The sequence below is a fragment of the Saimiri boliviensis genome, chromosome 16 (assembly GCF_048565385.1).
Source record: "Saimiri boliviensis isolate mSaiBol1 chromosome 16, mSaiBol1.pri, whole genome shotgun sequence".
Lineage (NCBI taxonomy): Eukaryota > Metazoa > Chordata > Mammalia > Primates > Cebidae > Saimiri > Saimiri boliviensis.
Genome location: NC_133464.1, coordinates 4,041,655 through 4,058,272, shown reverse-complemented (window position 1 = coordinate 4,058,272; position 16,618 = coordinate 4,041,655). Strand labels below are relative to the sequence as shown.

General features: G+C 42.5%; 1 long non-coding RNA gene across 1 annotated transcript in view; it reads right to left on the bottom strand.

Annotated features, from left to right (window-relative positions):
* Positions 1–234: 234 nt before the first annotated feature.
* The window catches only part of LOC141581584 (uncharacterized), an 81,759-nt gene continuing 65,375 nt past the window's right edge, over positions 235–16,618 (bottom strand). Inside the window, exon 5 of the long non-coding RNA XR_012514276.1 lies at positions 235–913. This is a non-coding gene — a long non-coding RNA (uncharacterized LOC141581584). The remainder of the gene's footprint in view (positions 914–16,618) is intronic.

Sequence of the window (16,618 nt, the reverse complement as noted above, 5' to 3'; positions counted from 1 at the left end):
TGTCAAAGGTGATTATTGGCTGACCTCACCGACAACTTCAGATGTCTGGAAATTAAGAGGGAGGAAGATTGGATCAACAGGTGTCTTAGGAAATGTTTTGGGTGAAGAGCCAATAAAATCAGAACAAAATAGTTGCCAGATTTGGATATTAGAATTTATGGGAGTACTCTCCGCTCCTCCCCCTCCCTCGCTTCCCCCCTCTCCCCTCCCCTTCTCTCCCCTTCCCTCCTCTCCTTACCTGCTGCCCCCATGGCCAAGTACACAGCTCCTCTGAGACACTTTTGATGTGCTTCATAAATGTTTCTTTCTTATCTATGGCCCCCACAGCTCTGTGAGCTTCTTTAGGACAGGAATTTGGTCTTAGATATTTTTCTATTTCCTTGAATATCTCAATCCACCTGCAATAGCTTAGGCCATGTAGTCAGCATACAACAAAAATTTTACTGAATTAGAATTAAGCAAACTACTAAAGAGGTAAAACTAGCTTTCCTTTAATGACGTCGATCAAAAACTGGCAAACTCAATGCAAGGGCAACTCTTTTCTAAACTCAAACCATCACTGAATAGGTCCTAATGTAGTACAAGGGTCACTAAGCACCTACCTACTATAGGCAAGGCGCTCTGCTAAGTACTACAGATGATACAAACACAAATGAGAAAAATTTCTGTTTTCAAAGAGTTTGAAGTGTAAGAGAATAAATCAAAGAGGTACCTGGGTATTTGTGCTCCATGTAAGGCACTGGCATTGAAATTGGTATTTAAATGGAATGTTCCCAAAGCTTCTGCTCAAGCATGGCGGCCCCCACATGGTGCCCACAAAGAATCAGGCCCACGTAAGCAAGTCAGCCTGTTCCTTCCTTTGCATTCTTTCCTCAAATGAAAGAGACTGGTGCTTCTGCGTTGAAGATTCTATCTGAAAATGAAGAGAATTAGGCTTTGACGTCAGTAGCACGTGAACACAGGATGGGCGTTATTAGTTTACCATCCAGGGTCCACCTTTCCATCCACTTCTCCTTAAATACGCCGCATGGATTTTTATCCAATTATCCCCCTGCTCCATGTGCTGTGGGAAAGGCTGGCGCCACCTGGTGCCAGGGGTGATCAGGGCAACATCTGTCCTTCCCTGGCCACAGCGTCATGTGATCGGGGTTCCCCTCAAGATTGTTGCTTGGGAAAATGCCCTCTGTCTGCAAACTGTCCCTAATCCTTCCTAGAAAACAAGCTTTCCGACAAAGCATGACTGCAGAAGGCAGGTCTTGACATCATCTGGCCTCTGAATCAATCGACTCTGATATCTTTCCTACTCTGTATTTTAGCTACGTGAGTTTTTTTTAAATTATCTTTTTTGCTTAAACAGTTTGATTTGGGTTATCTGATATTTGTAAAGAGCCCCAACTGATAGACATACCATAAAAGAAAAGGGCCAGGAAATGTAAATCATCTTGTATAATTTCTTTGGGAATCCCGTCTTTTGGTAAGGACAGAGGTGTCTGTGTATAGGCCTCAACCTGAGATGTCTGTGCCAGTGCAGAATGGAAAGGACTTGACATCTGAAGAACTTAGAAGTCTGGCATTTATCACTGGCCTTGGGAAGTCACTTGATCATTCTGAGCCTCAGGTTCATCACCTGCCAAACAGGAGAGATGGTATGTCCCTGGAGTTCCCGTGAGACACCAATGAATCCAACCATGAATGTGGTCAGCTTGCTCAGTGCATAAAATGGATACTAACAACATTTCAGCCTGAGCCAATATACACTTCAAGGGAATAATGGATGATAAAACCAACTTACCCATTATGTGGAATTACTGGTCTACCTGGCAGAAGATCAACAACTCTGTAAAACTTCCAGGATAAGCTGAGCTCTGGCCAGTGGCACAAGCTTATTTCTCACTCCTTCAACATGGGGCTGAGGTGCTAGCCCAACCAAAAATCATCTTCAGAAGGGGACTTAATGCTCCCCTGCCCCAATAATTGTCCCTCTAACTATTTTTTAAATTGAAAATAAATTTGTTTTAAAAACCATAGTTCAAGATTACAACCACATTATCCAATCCAGCATCTAAGAAGGGCGAGAAGCAATGAAAAATTAAAATTCTCCTTTTTTGGAGGTATGTTCCCATTTGGTAAACATCTTCAGGAACAGCAAGTGTAGAGTGCAGAGAGAATTTAAAAGATGTGAGATGCATCAACTGTGTGTTTTCTACATACTTGGCCTCTGACTTCTCCCGTCCTCAATGTCTGGTCCTACTTTGTCACTGATGCCAAATGTTTAACTCAGACAGGTAAGATTCAAGATGTTAAGAGTTGCTCTGTTCCCCTAACACAGGAACATTTATTTTTGCCTCAAAGGAGCTTACAACATATTCAGAAAGGGGAGAATGTATTCCCTGGTGTCCCTAGTAAGATCACATAAAACTAAATCACAAAGACATTAAAGTAATAAATCTTTCTTTGTGTGGAACCTAAACTAATCACAGGAGTAAGATCCCAAGGGGAGGCAGGGTGGGATGGAGGGGAGGAGAGAAGGAAGAAAGAGGAGGTTTGATAAGGGGTGTTAATTTTTCCCCTTAAAAACAAGGAAAAAAGCTATGAACCACTGTTCCCTCCATCAGTCATTCACTGCCGGCCACTGGAGCCTATTCTAAGGTGTCTCCCTTGGGTGAAACTGCCTCAAACTACACATTGCGTGACTAACATAACAGACCTGCAGAAATGAAAGATAAAACTGAAATGAGATCTCACAAACATTGGCAGCAATCTTTCCCAAAAGTGGAAATAAAATGAGAATAAAGAATTTTAATGATTTCATATATAGCTTACATATACATTTGCTTTCAGGTATTATGATAGAGAAAGGGAAAAATCCTTCCTGTAATAAAAACTGAACCGCTTCATATTCTGTCTCCCAAAAGAATACAGAAAATAAATAAAATGAGATATCTAAAAATTCAGTTACCTAATGCCAAATATTAATCTGAGGTGAATACCAAATCAACATTAAAATACAACATAACACTTTAAGAGAAAACGATCAGTCCTAGAGTGAATGAAAACCTCTTTCCTAGGACACTTAAAACATCTTTCAGCAGATCTAAACAGCTATCACATGGCCAGGAGTCAAGCTTCGCACGGCATCCCGAGACAAGAACGTGGCTACTCTACATCGAATTCAATTTAATTCATCGATTAGAATCACTAATATTGAATGTTTCATATCTTATTCCCCATATTCCTAGGAAATATAACTTCTGGATGGCTTTTTCCCCTACCTAGAATGTATTCACCTGCTGTTCATTGCTGTAAACACATTAATGTTAAACAAAATAAAATAGAAATACAAAGGCAATTAATTTTTTCTACCACGATATTCTAAAGCCACGAATAACCTCCATAGTTATTCACTGTCAGGCTCTAACCCTCAATGTGATTCTATTTGTAGATGGGGCCTATGAGAAGGTAATTAAGGGTAGGACCCTAATGCAACAGAGCTGACGCCTTATGAGAAAGGAAGAGACACCAGAGCCCTCTCTCTCAATCTGTGCCATGAGAGGACGCAGTGAGAAGGTGGCCGTCTGCAAGCCAGGAAGAGAGTCCTCACCAGAAACTAAACTGGCTAGCAGCTTGACCTTAGACTTTCCAATCTCCAGAACTATGAGAGGCAAATTTCTGTTGTTCAATCTAAAATAAAACTTACTCACTTTCTTTGTGTCAAGAAAAAGAGCTTGTTCAGAATTTTTTAAAAGAAATAAAAGAGAAAATAAACAACTGAAGTCTGAGAACTTGCTGGTATTCAAGATTAAAAGATGTTAGGCCTTGTTTAAAAATAGTGAGATTTCCCAGCTTAGTGATTTCAAGTCAGATCATTTGACATTGGCACTTTGGGGATATTAATATTCACCACATGCCAAGAAATTTGATGTATAGTGTCCCCTGACTGCTCCTAAGGGAACAGTGTTTATATATATATATATATATATATATATATATATATATATATTCATTCACATGTAAGCTTGCTGTATATTTAAGGCCATGACAAATTATGCTCAGTGTTTTGATACATGAACCACAATCATCTGACTTTTCTAGGAATTAAATTTAAATCAAATATTGCATAGAAAGTGGCAGCATTCCACTTTAAGTTCTTTTATCATCAAACTTTATTTTTAAAAAGTCAAGTGCAAATATTGACCATGTTTTATAAATTTTAAAGGATTTTGATTAGAGAGAGCTTTCAGGTAAACAGCTTTATTTATTTCCCTTAGTTTCATTGTAGGATCCTATTCAGGGGATACTCATGTGGGTCAATTAACTATTTTTTCATTAGATTCCACTTAATGTACAATTCGCAGTGCTCTAAAGATAAGGAACCATACCTGTCAGTTAACATTTGGGGTTAGCATTTTAGCACTCTAGACAATGGACTGGTTTGGAAGATGACTTGAATGGTTACTCTAGAATTTTCATTTGGTGAAACACAATGAAAACAACGGGGTGGGGGAAGCTGGGCAGAGGCAGAAGCTCAAGTAATTCCCAGAGCAATAGTGGACCGATGCCCAAGGAGTCTGTCTCCGTAGCTGGGTGTTCGCGTGAGCACCAGCCGGGAGAGGGAGGCCAAGGGAAGTCCTGTCTTCGTGGCAGAACGTGGCTGTGCAAGACTAAACAGACCATGTCCCACTCTCTGTGTCACACAGTGGACTGGTCCTGTGTCCTGTAAGCTTGGTTATGGTCAACAGGAGAGGACCCTGGCCCTGCTGAGTGCCAGCCCCTGCCACCAGAGTGCTGTGTGGCTTCTCAATGGGACGGTGTAGTGGGCAGTGCTGGGGATCTCCCCAGTCCTTCATATTCTGGTTGATGGAATCACAGAGTCAGTGCTCTCCAGGATGTTTGTGACCCACTGGCTTAATTCTACCTTTAAAAAAAGATGGGGAGGCTGAGGGTCAATGAGGGGAAATGACTTGCCCGGCATTGCAAGGGTTCTCATCCCTTGGCAGGACCAGTGCAGGTGCCCAAATCCCTGACTTCTCATTCTCAGGTGGTCGTCATCATGGCCATCATCATTGCATCTGGCCCGTATCTGAAGCAGTCTATGTGTCAGGCATGGCGCTGAGTAATTCTACCTGAAATAACGTACTAACCTTTCAAAATTAATCCACACATTAAGGAATTTGTTTCCACCATTTTATATGCAAGAATGAGGATTAGCAATATTAAAGTCTCACAGCTACTAAGTTCTAGGGACAATAATTAAACCAAAGTGGTTCACCCCACTACCCCAACTCTGAATCACTTCTTTGATTTCTACAAAGCACTTAGAGGATTATTGTTTCTTTCTCATCTCAGATGGGACAGCTGAGGGATTCAGGAGTTCATGTCTTATAGACATTCTCAAGTTCAAAGAAAGAGGTGATGTGAGTTTATGCTTTTTAAAATGTTTTCTATGTGTCTTTATTTTTATTTTTATTATATATATTTAAGGTCTGTAGCATAATATTTTGACACATATACACATAGAGAATGATTACTACAGTCAAACACATTAACATATCTGTCACCTCACTTAGAGATCTTGTGTGTGTGTGTTTGTGTGGTAAGAGCACCTAAAATCCAATCTCTTAGCAAACTTTCCGTATACCAAACAATGTAATTAGCTATCTTGCACCTGCTGGACCTTAGCGCTCTAAGCTTATTCAGTCTACATACCTGAGAGTTGGCACCCTTTGATCTACATCTCCCCATTTTCTTCCCCTCGTCACCCTGAGAACCAATGCTCTACTCTGTTTCTATGTATTCAACACTTTTTAAAATTCCACATATAAGTAAGATCATGCAAATATTTTTATTTATGTGTCTGCTTATTAGCATAGCATCTCCCAGGTTTAACCATGAGACCAGTGCAGGTGCCCAGATGGCAAGATTTCCCTCTTTTTTAAGGATGACATGTATATACACACACACACACACACACACACACACACACACACACACACACACACCCCAGTTTCTTTATGTATTCATTCACTGATGAACATTGGGATGGTTTCCCCTTCTTGGCCATGGTGAATAGTACGTCAGTAAACACGGTAGTGCAGATCTCTTGATGAGGTGCTGGTTTCATTTCCTTTGGGTTTACACCCAGCAGAGGGATTCCTGGGTCACGTGGTAGATCTGTTTTTAATTATTTTGAGGAAACTGAATAGTGTTTTTCATAACGGCCATTCTAATTTACATTCCCGCCAGGGTTCCCTTCTCTCCACATCCTCATCAATGCTTGTTCCCTCTTGGCTTTTTTGGTCACAGCCATCCTAACAGGTGTGAGGTGGCAGCTCATTTTGATTTGTGTTTTCCTGATGGTTGGAGATGTGGAGGCTCTTTTGTCTACCTGTTGGCCATTTGTATGTCTTCTTCTAAAAAAGAAGGACCTATTGCAACCTTCTGCTCATTTTTTAATTGGATTGTTTGGTTTTTGTTTTGGGTTTTTTCTGTTGTTGTTGTTTATGTTTTTTTGCTATTGAGTTGTGCAAGCTCCTTATGTTTTCAATAGTGACTCCTAATCAGATGTATGGTTTGCAAATATGCTGTCTCATCCCATAGGCTGTCTCTTTCATTTGTTGACTGCTTCCTCTGCTGTGCAAAAGCTTTTTAATTTGATATAGTCACACTTGGTTATTTTTGCTGTTTTTGCCTCAGCTTTTGGTGTGATATCAAAAAAACCATTCCCAAGGCCAATATCAAGGAGATTTCTTCTTGTTTTCTTCTAGGAATTTTACAGTTTCAAGTCTTATGTTTAGGTCTTTAATTTACTTAGAGATTTTTGTGTATGGTGTGAGATAAGGGTCTAGTGTCATTCCTTCACGTGTGTATATCCAGTTTTCCCAATACCACTTATTGAAGAGGCCATCCTTTCTCCACTAACATGTGCAAATCAATCAGTGTGGCATACCCATGTAACAGCATGAGAGATAAAAATCTCCTGGTAATCTCAACTGATACAGAAAAAGCATTGGACACATTCAACACTCCTTCACAATAAAAACTCTCAACAAAATAAGTAAAGAATAAAATTTTCTCAACATACTAAATGCTATTTATGAAAAGTTTATAGCTTATATTATAATCAGTAAAGGAAAACAGAGCTTTTTCTCTATGATATGGTACAAGGCAAAACTGCCCAATCTCACTACTTCTATTCAACATAATACTAGAAGTAATAGCAAGAGCAATTGGACAAGAAAAAAATCATCAAAGACATACAAACCAGACAGGAGGAGGGAAAGTTATCCCTGTTTGCAGATAACATGCAGGGAAAAAAAAACTGTTAGAACTAATCAATGAATTCAATCAACATTCAAAAAATCAGTGGCATGCCACTTCACCAATAACAATCCACCCAAAAAAGGTTTATGATCCCATTTACAATAGCAATGAAAAGGGTAAAATACATAAGAATGAAGTTAACCAGGGAAGTAAAAGTCTGTATGAAGAAAACTGTAAAACACTGATGAAAGAAATATTTTTTTAAAAATGAATAAATGAAAAGCTATTCTGTATTTCTGGACTTGGTATAAATGTTTAATATTGTTGAAACATTTACATTACCCAAAGTAATCTGCAGATTCATGCAATGCAATTCCTACCAAATTCCAATGGCATTGTTCACAGAAATAGAAACAAGCAATTCTTAAATGTTTACGAAACCACAAAGGACCCCAAAGAGCCAAAATAATCTTGAGGAAAAAAACGAAGGTGATGTGATTGTCAAGCTTTCTCAGTATGCTTGCCTGAAAAAAAGGTTTTATCTGCCCACTCAACTCAAACTGGAAAAGAACATCTCCGCCTCCTCCTCCCAAATGAGCAAGTGAAGGTCCCCAGTGGAATCAGCAGTTCCCTCATGAGTCCGTTACTTAATGAAGCCCTTGGCGGATTGGTGTGTCTTTAACTTCTGTCCTTATAAAGAAAGCGGAGAGCACTGCACAGAAACGGAGCTTGAAGAGTTGGGCAGGAAGGATGTTTGTGAGGACGATGGTCAATTCTACAGCTTCGGAATGCCTGCCAACTCCCCCACCCTGTGCTCTTGGACTCCACATAAACCTCCCACATAAGCAGGAGACATGTGAGCAGACCCAGTTCTCCCCGCCCGGGGACTCCAGAGGCCTCGGGAGATCACATCGAGGCTGCCGGCGGGAGGGCTGAAGTTTATCGTAAGACGCTCAAAAACATCTCCAAGAAACACTCTTTGATGCAGCAGTCCATCACGGAAGGGACAGAGCGTTTCCCAGCCTTGTCCAAAGAGGATGGTATCCATCAACCTCCCGGGAGTCCCGCTCGGGAACTGTGGCCCCCTTCAGGGCCCTGCTGCGCGAGACCCGGCCTGTTTTCCCACAGCCCAGCCTGCCCAGAAATGTACTGAGATAGCCACTCCATTGGCACTTGCACACACAGACACACCATACATACATCACACACACAGACACACTACACAGCAATGCACACATACCACACACAGATGCACACTACACAGACAGACCACACAGACACACATACCACACATACACCACACAAACACATATACACACATACATAACACACAGATAAACACACCATACACACATACATCACACACAGAAACATACACACCACACATAAATCACACACACTCCACACAGACACACACAGAGACACAGACACATACACAATACAGACACACATCCATCACATACACATATACACCAGACACACAGAGAGACACACACCACACGCACACCACACACCACACAGACACATACACACATAGAGCACACAGAGACACACACACAGATGCCACACATACAGACACATACTACATACAGACACACCACACACAGACATACACCACACACACAGATACTAGACAGACACACACACAGGGACATACATACCACACACACATGCCACACATACACCATACACACAGAGAGAAACACACCACATATATACCCCCCACACACACACACCGCACAGAGACATACACATACCATAGACACACATACCACACACAGACACACCACACATACACACCACATGCACAGACACACACACCACACACACATATCACACACACAGATACCACAGACACATGCATACACTAATACATACCACACAGTCACACACAGAGACACACACACATGCCGTACATATACCATATACACAGAGAGAAACACACCACACATATAACACACACACACAGACACACACACCACTGACACACACAAACCACACCATACACATGCATACACACACACAGACACACACACCACACACATGCCATACACCACACACACAGAGACACACAAACCACACACAGACACACTCCCCCACACAGACACAGACACACACACAAACACACCCACACACAGACACATACACCTCACACAGCCATAGACATACACACAAACACACAGCATACACAGTCACATCACACACAGATATACACACTGTCTAAACTTTAAGAATCTATAAATCATGCTAGCTTCAGAGGGGGAAATTCACTACTTCACTTTACCTCACATGAATTTTAAGTGATCACAAAATCCAAACAAAGCACATGCGTGAATAACAGGAAAGAAAAGACCACAAAGACCTCTCCATCCCGTGGCCCTTGTCTCTTCTCATGGACCACAACACTTTAGGGTTCACTTTCACTGACCATCAAGAAATGGTTTTCAGGAAACATGAATTCTACCTCTTTCCTGAGGGAAAAATATCTCAGCACTCCTTAACTAAACAACATAAACACAAATAGAGCCATTCTATTAATTCTTGACTTTTTATAGGACTTTTCAAAACCAGATTATCTTCAAGCACAGTGACCACTCACTTACCTTTTCATTTTCATTGTTTAAAAAAAAAAAGAACAAAAATACAGAAAACGAAACCCTTTGTGTCCTCTGCCCATTGCATTCCTGTTAATCAATGTTGCTCCATCTGCCAAGGCAGATCGTTCAAAGATCTCTTTAGAACATGCAATTCCTCACACAACAGTCTAGGGACTTTGTAAAAGTCAATCACATTTGATGTAGGGACTCCTCAGTCCTCACCACCAAGTGCTCCAGTGGCCCAGTGGGTGCAGAAACCAGAGTCAAGGCTGCAGCGTGGATGAGGGGCGGGATTCTGAACCGTGCCTTCACCCCCACCTCCGCCTCTCCTGGGAGAGCACTTCACAGCTGCATTCATCACCGCCAGGGAGTCTAACTCACAAGGAGATGCCAGTTTCCCTAAGCATTGAACTGACTTGAAGAACTTCCCAAACAGAGCTGCTTGTGTTGAGCGAAATCTAACCGAAAACAGATTTACTTAAAATTCTCAGCGAGACTTCTAGCATTTGGGGTGGGGTGGGGCAATCAGACAAAGTAGCTTCTAAAGTCATCTGACAGGGTCTTCCATCACTTCACAAATTAATGGGATGTTGAAAGTGTGTGACGTTGGAGACCTATACTAAGTTATGTATTTAGATAGCAGCCATTTGCCTAATTACACCCAGATGACTACTTCCCGGTCTCTTGAGCTGAATAATCATCATTACCAGTCTCGTCTCACTGCCTGTGATATGCAGTAATTAAAAAAGCAATGGATTTGTCACTCAGACTAAATACCCGACTGGGTTTCTCCAAGAGCCTCTGAGCCTCGAAGGAGACAGTTAAAAACAGCGAGGTCTGCGCTCTGACCTTCTTTGCCAAGGACACTCCTCCAGCGTTCTAATGTGACACCAGCCTGACCTTCCCAACCTTTTCTTTAGCCTGAAAATATGTTTAAATCAAAAATTAATGACCTTGATTTCTTGATGAGAAACTGACTTTGTGATTGCCGGTTTCAGACTTAGGAAACTGTGAACTCAGGACTACACGGTCCGGCAGCTGAGAACCACTCCTCTGAAACAGTAAACCCAGGCTCACCTTCCGAGAAAGCTGGTCACCAAAACACAGCGCTACTGGGGCAGTCTCTTGACTGCTCTGCATACACTTTCAAAATGCCCTCCTTTAATATTCAGAGCGGCCCTGCTCGCTGTATTTCCACATTGATCACCTATGTTCCAGGCACAGTTCTGCCTGCTACTTTCTAGGAATCCACCAACGACCTTCAGAATGCCCCTATGAGAAATCGCATTTCATTTACGGGAACTTTTCATGGGTGAACACATTTGAGCATAAGAAATTATTTAAACAAGATGGTAATTCTGACAGCTGAACTGATGAGGAAGGAAATCCAAAATACCCACCTCCCTTTCGTATTACGTCACCTCCCCCAGCCACCCCCTTGTTTTCTGTACCATCAGCAGGACAGAGGAGGAAAGGGGAGGCTGACCGTGTTCCTGAAAAACAGAGGCCGAAACTTTAATGCAAACTTCACAGAAACACAGTAGAGGCCCACGGGTGGATGGGGCAGGGAAGCATGGTGACCTGCTGATTCCATCCAGAGGCCGCCACCTTCTCCTGCCTCACAGAATCCTTCACGGCCATTCTTTCCCCAAAAGCATCAAACCACCTCCGACCACTCTGAATTTCAGTGACCTGGGAGTTTCACTGAAGTCTACACACAGAGCACAGAGGGAAGGACTTTGATTTCTCAGTGCAAACTTCCTTTCACTTTAAAAAAAAAAAAAAAGTTGTGTAATATCCTCCACTCTCCGACACTGATAACCGGTTAAGTATATTTGCAGTTTCACAGGATTTACCCAATGCAAGGAACATTTTTTTTTAATTGTCTACTTCTTGCCTGGAACAATCTTATGATTCTGGAATTGAATCTTCAAGTAGCATTTCAGGCACTGCCCTTTGGAGAGGGGGAGCAGGAAGTGGCTCCAGCTGAAAGAGCGCTTGGGAAGGAGGTCACCCTCCTCCCCTGTTTGGTGGCTGCCCCCCAATAGGGCACTTTTGAGCAATGTCTTATCTCTTGGTCCCTACAAAATAAAAAAAGGAAAATATAGCCTCTTCTCCTTAACCAAGAGAGCCCAATCCCAATTCCCTAATCCTTTTAAAAAATATTCAAACAAGCCTTGCAGGTGCTCGTGGTTGAATGCTGAAAGCTTGAAACATTGCGCTGGATGGAAAGCCTGGGAGAAGCCCTTTCACACGTCAGCACTGGGCCTGGGAAACCCTTACCATAAATGGACGGCTTACAGTCTGCCCAATAGCCAGAGCTGCAAACTTTACTCAGGTGCACAGTGGTGTCAGAAGCACTTCTGCATAATTAGGAGTGACTGTACTCACTGGTCAGATTTGACCAATAGATTTTAATTCTCCCAAACTCAGCTCATACATTTCCCAAGGCACAATCATAAATATCATACACTATTTTGTTCAAATCATAGCAATTTTCAAGATAGTGAGATGAATAAAATGCAAAATTTCAAGCCCACTTTCAAAAAAAAAATTTAGGTCCAATGATTCTTCCGCTCATTCCCGGCTCCAGAAGCAAAAGAGTGTACAATTGTAGAAAAATTAATACATAAGCTGCGACACCCACTTTTTCTGAGACGATTTCTCCAGGCCCTCCACAGCAATCATGCAAACTAGTTTAATTTTTAAAAATGGTTGGAGTGCTTTATGCTTGAGGTCTTGTAAGAGGTTTAAGATAAAACACACACACACACATAGTCTGTAAATACCAGCTTTCAAAACAACCATGTAGGCAGAAGTACAGAGGACCACAGGAGATTTTTAAAAGGCAGTGGGTGGTGGGGGAGCTTTGAAAAGAGCTACAGGAAACAGACAATGGTTGAAACAGCCTCGTTTCCGGACCCCTCCAGGCTCCTCATCCCCACTCCTGACTTGAATTGAGCTGGTGGACTCCCTCCCCTTCTCCATATCTGTGATCCAGCTACTGGCTCACCCGCCCACAGCCCTCAAGTAGCCCGACTACAATTTCCCTTTGGCCTCTCTCCCACTGCACTCCAGACAAATCCATTTGTATTCGCACCAGCAAATGTACTCTTGTCAACTGGAACCATTGATAAAACTATGTCACGACAACCTCCCTTCAAATGAGAATGAGCAACTCCTAAGTGACCTCATGGCCATGCACCGAACAGCTCCAACTTCATTCTCCGATTTAGCAGTGACTGAATATTCTTTTATGACAGGCTGAGCATGCCAAGATGAATATACCATGCTGCACCCACAGACGGAATACAGTCCAGTCAGGGGTGGGCTGGAAACCAGAGCTCCTGTGGCAACCCAGCCTCACCAATAGTCATTGTTTTCAGGTTTTTAAAAAAGTAGCCATTCTCAGTACCAATCAGGATATAGGCATGGGCAAAGACTTCATGACTAAAACACCAAAAGCAATGGCAACAAAAGCCAAAATTGAACAAATGAGGTCTAATTAAACAAAAGAGCTTCTGTGCAGCAAAGGAAACTCTCATCAGAGTGAACAGGCAACCTACAGAATGAGAGAAAATTTTTGCAATCTATCCATCTGACAAAGGGCTAATATTCAGAATCTACAAAGAACTTAAACAAATTTACAAGAAGAAAAAAAAAATCAAAAAGTGGGTGAAAGATATGAATAGACATTTCCCAAAAGAAGACATTTATATGGCCAATAAACATATGAAAAAAAGCTCATGATCACTGGTCATTAGAGAAATGCAAATCAAAACCACAGTGAGATACCATCTCACAGCAGTTAGAATGGCGATCATTAAAAAGTCAGGAAACAACAGATGCTGGAGAGGATGTGGAGAAATAGAACACTTTTACACTGTTGTGGGAGTGTAAATTAGTTCAACCATTGTGGAAGACAGTGTGGCGATTCCTCAAGGATCTAGAACTAGAAATACCATTTGACACAATAATCCCATTACTGAGTACACCCAAAGGATTATAAATCATTCTACTATAAAGATACATGCACACGTATGTTTATTGCAGCACTATTCACAATAGCAAAGACTTGGAACCAACCCAAATACTCATCATTGGTAGACTGGATAAAGAAAATGTGGCACATATACACCACGGAATACTATGCAGCCATAAAAAAGAATGAGTTCATGTCCTTTGCAAGGACATGAATGAAGCTGGAAACCATCATTCTCAGCAAACTAACAAAGGAACAGAAAACCAAACACCACATGTTCTCACTTATAAGTGAGAGCTGAACAATGAGAACATATGGTCATAGGGAGGGGAATATCCCACACCAGGGCCTGTTGGGGACTGGGGGGCTAGGGGAGGGATAGCATTGGGAGAAATACCCAATGTAGATGACAGGTTGATAGGTGCAGCAAACCACCATGGCAAGCGTATGCCCGTGTAACAACCTGCATGTTCTGCACCTGCACCCCAGAACTTAAAGTATAAGAATAATTTTTAAAATTAGCCATTTTAGTGAGTTTCTTCCTGCATGTGTCTCTGGAGTCCTCCTCTTCTTTCTCTCATAAGGACATCAGTCACTGGATTTAGGATTCATCCTAAATTCAGGTTGAGTCATCTTAAGATCTTCAGTTTCATCTGCAAAGACTCTAATTCCAAGTAGTTCCTCTCTGAAGTCCCAGGAGGATGTGAACCTTTGGAGGACGTAAGTCAATCCACTGAGTAGGAAGTGGAAGGTGAGGTTGCCTTTTTTCCACATGGATATCCAGTTCCAATATGGTGTTCCCAAAATAACTTACTTTCTTTCCCCCACGATGTTCAAATATGCTTTATTCTTATCACATTTTGGTCTGCTGCTTGCAGCAATCACTGGAAGAGAGACATTGAAGTCCTGGAATTGTCTCTGTGGACTTTGACTATTTCTCCACCAGCTATGTTATTTTCTTCACGTATTTTGAAGCTCTGCTATCAGGCGCATGCACATCTAGAATTATTGTCAGTTTTTTTTCGCTGTTCTTCATTTGCATAATTTTCTATTGCCCTGCATCCAAAGGCGCTCTTCTTGTCTTCATATCCACTATTGTAAATAATGCTGCAATAAACACACGTGTACATGTGTCTTTCTAGTGCATGCGTCATACCCAAGCTGTTGTAAGCCAGTCAAGTACATTTTTTATTTCTCACATTCTATTTCTCAGCTGTGGAACTTTTGTTTTATTCTTTTTAATCGTTCGGAATTTTTTGTTAAAATCCCCAGCCGTTGGCCATGTTGTTCCTCTTTTGCTTCAAGCGTCTGAAATCTCAGCTGTTTTAAGGTCCTTGTGTGCTCAGTTTGACGTTCCCACCACATCCAGGTGGGTGTCCCCGGACCTCTTCCCCTCCTGGTTATGGCATACATCTCCCCGCTTCTTCTCGCCTCTAGCGATTGTTTTAATTGCGTATTTAACGTTATAGATACCATCCCGCTGAAATGCTGGACTCTGTGGTTTCCCATAAGGTCTGCTGAGTTTTGGTTGGTGGGCAGTGAGCTTATCGGCAGGACTGGCCTACCTTCTCAGGCTTATGTGTAAGTTTAGCTGGAGAAGCCCCCGAATAGCCCTGCCTGGCAGCTGAGTGAGATCTGTGCATGATGCGTGCTGCTGTGTCTCTGTTGAATGCAGGTGGGCAATGGTCTCCCCATCCTTCCAAGTGGACTACTCTGGACACCCTGTTCTGCTCGGAGCTTCCTTGTTCTCCACGATGCTCAAGGGGACCTCTCTGCAGAGTTCTTCAGGTCTTGTGAAACATGCACTGCAAACCTTGCAACCTCCTCACACACCCCAACCTCTAGCCTCTGTCCCCAACTCCACAAGACCACCGTGCTGTGCATGGGCTCCACTCGCTCGTGCCACAGCCCAGAGAGAGTCCCTCAGTGACCCCACAGCACACCCCATGCACCCTCCAGGAATCCCACCCTTGGCTGCAGTCCTCAGCATCTGAAAACAGGTGCAGTCTGTTGGGGTTTCCAGCTGTTGATGTGCAGAGGGATACGTCCGCACCACTGCTCCGGTGTGTCCTCATAAATGGCTTTTAATTCATATTTTCTTACTTTCTGGAAACAAAACCTTGGCCAGTTCCTGTGTTTTCCTTTTTTTTCTTTTTTTCAGGCTTTCAGGAAGCTCAGAAGTGAAGCAGATAACGCACTATAACAAGATCTGCCCTTGTGAGTTGCTTATTTGATTGCCTTTTTTAATCCCCTAAATTTTAATTTTATTATAAAGTGTGTATGCAAGGCAGCCAAAGAAAACTGTGAAGCCACAGGAGCCTAATCAATAGGTCCGATTCCTTCCATTTGACTCCACTGTCCTCATTCTACTTCACACCCCTGTCCCGTCCTCCCTGGTCTCACAGGGATGGTCGAATCCCTCTCAGCCCACGTTCTGAACAAATGCACCGACTTGGGTTCCTCACAAATCCTTGCAAAAACGAAACAAATAAAACAGAAACACCATGTGCTCATGTTTCTACCAAGATAAACACTGCCTGGGGGCTCTCTGTGCCTTCCTCACATGGTGGCCTCTGCAGCACCAGCACGACGCCCGACCCACAGCCAACAGATGACAAATGTCTTCAAGCCTCTGTTTGGCCAGGGCCGTCTGTAGATGAAAACCCTGGCTCAGTGAGGAAACTGCAGTCTCCCCAGAATGAGGCTTTCGGTATGCCTGCCGGTGACAGCATGAACGTTCACCTCTGCACAAGGATAGGGCAGGAGAGACCTGTGCTCC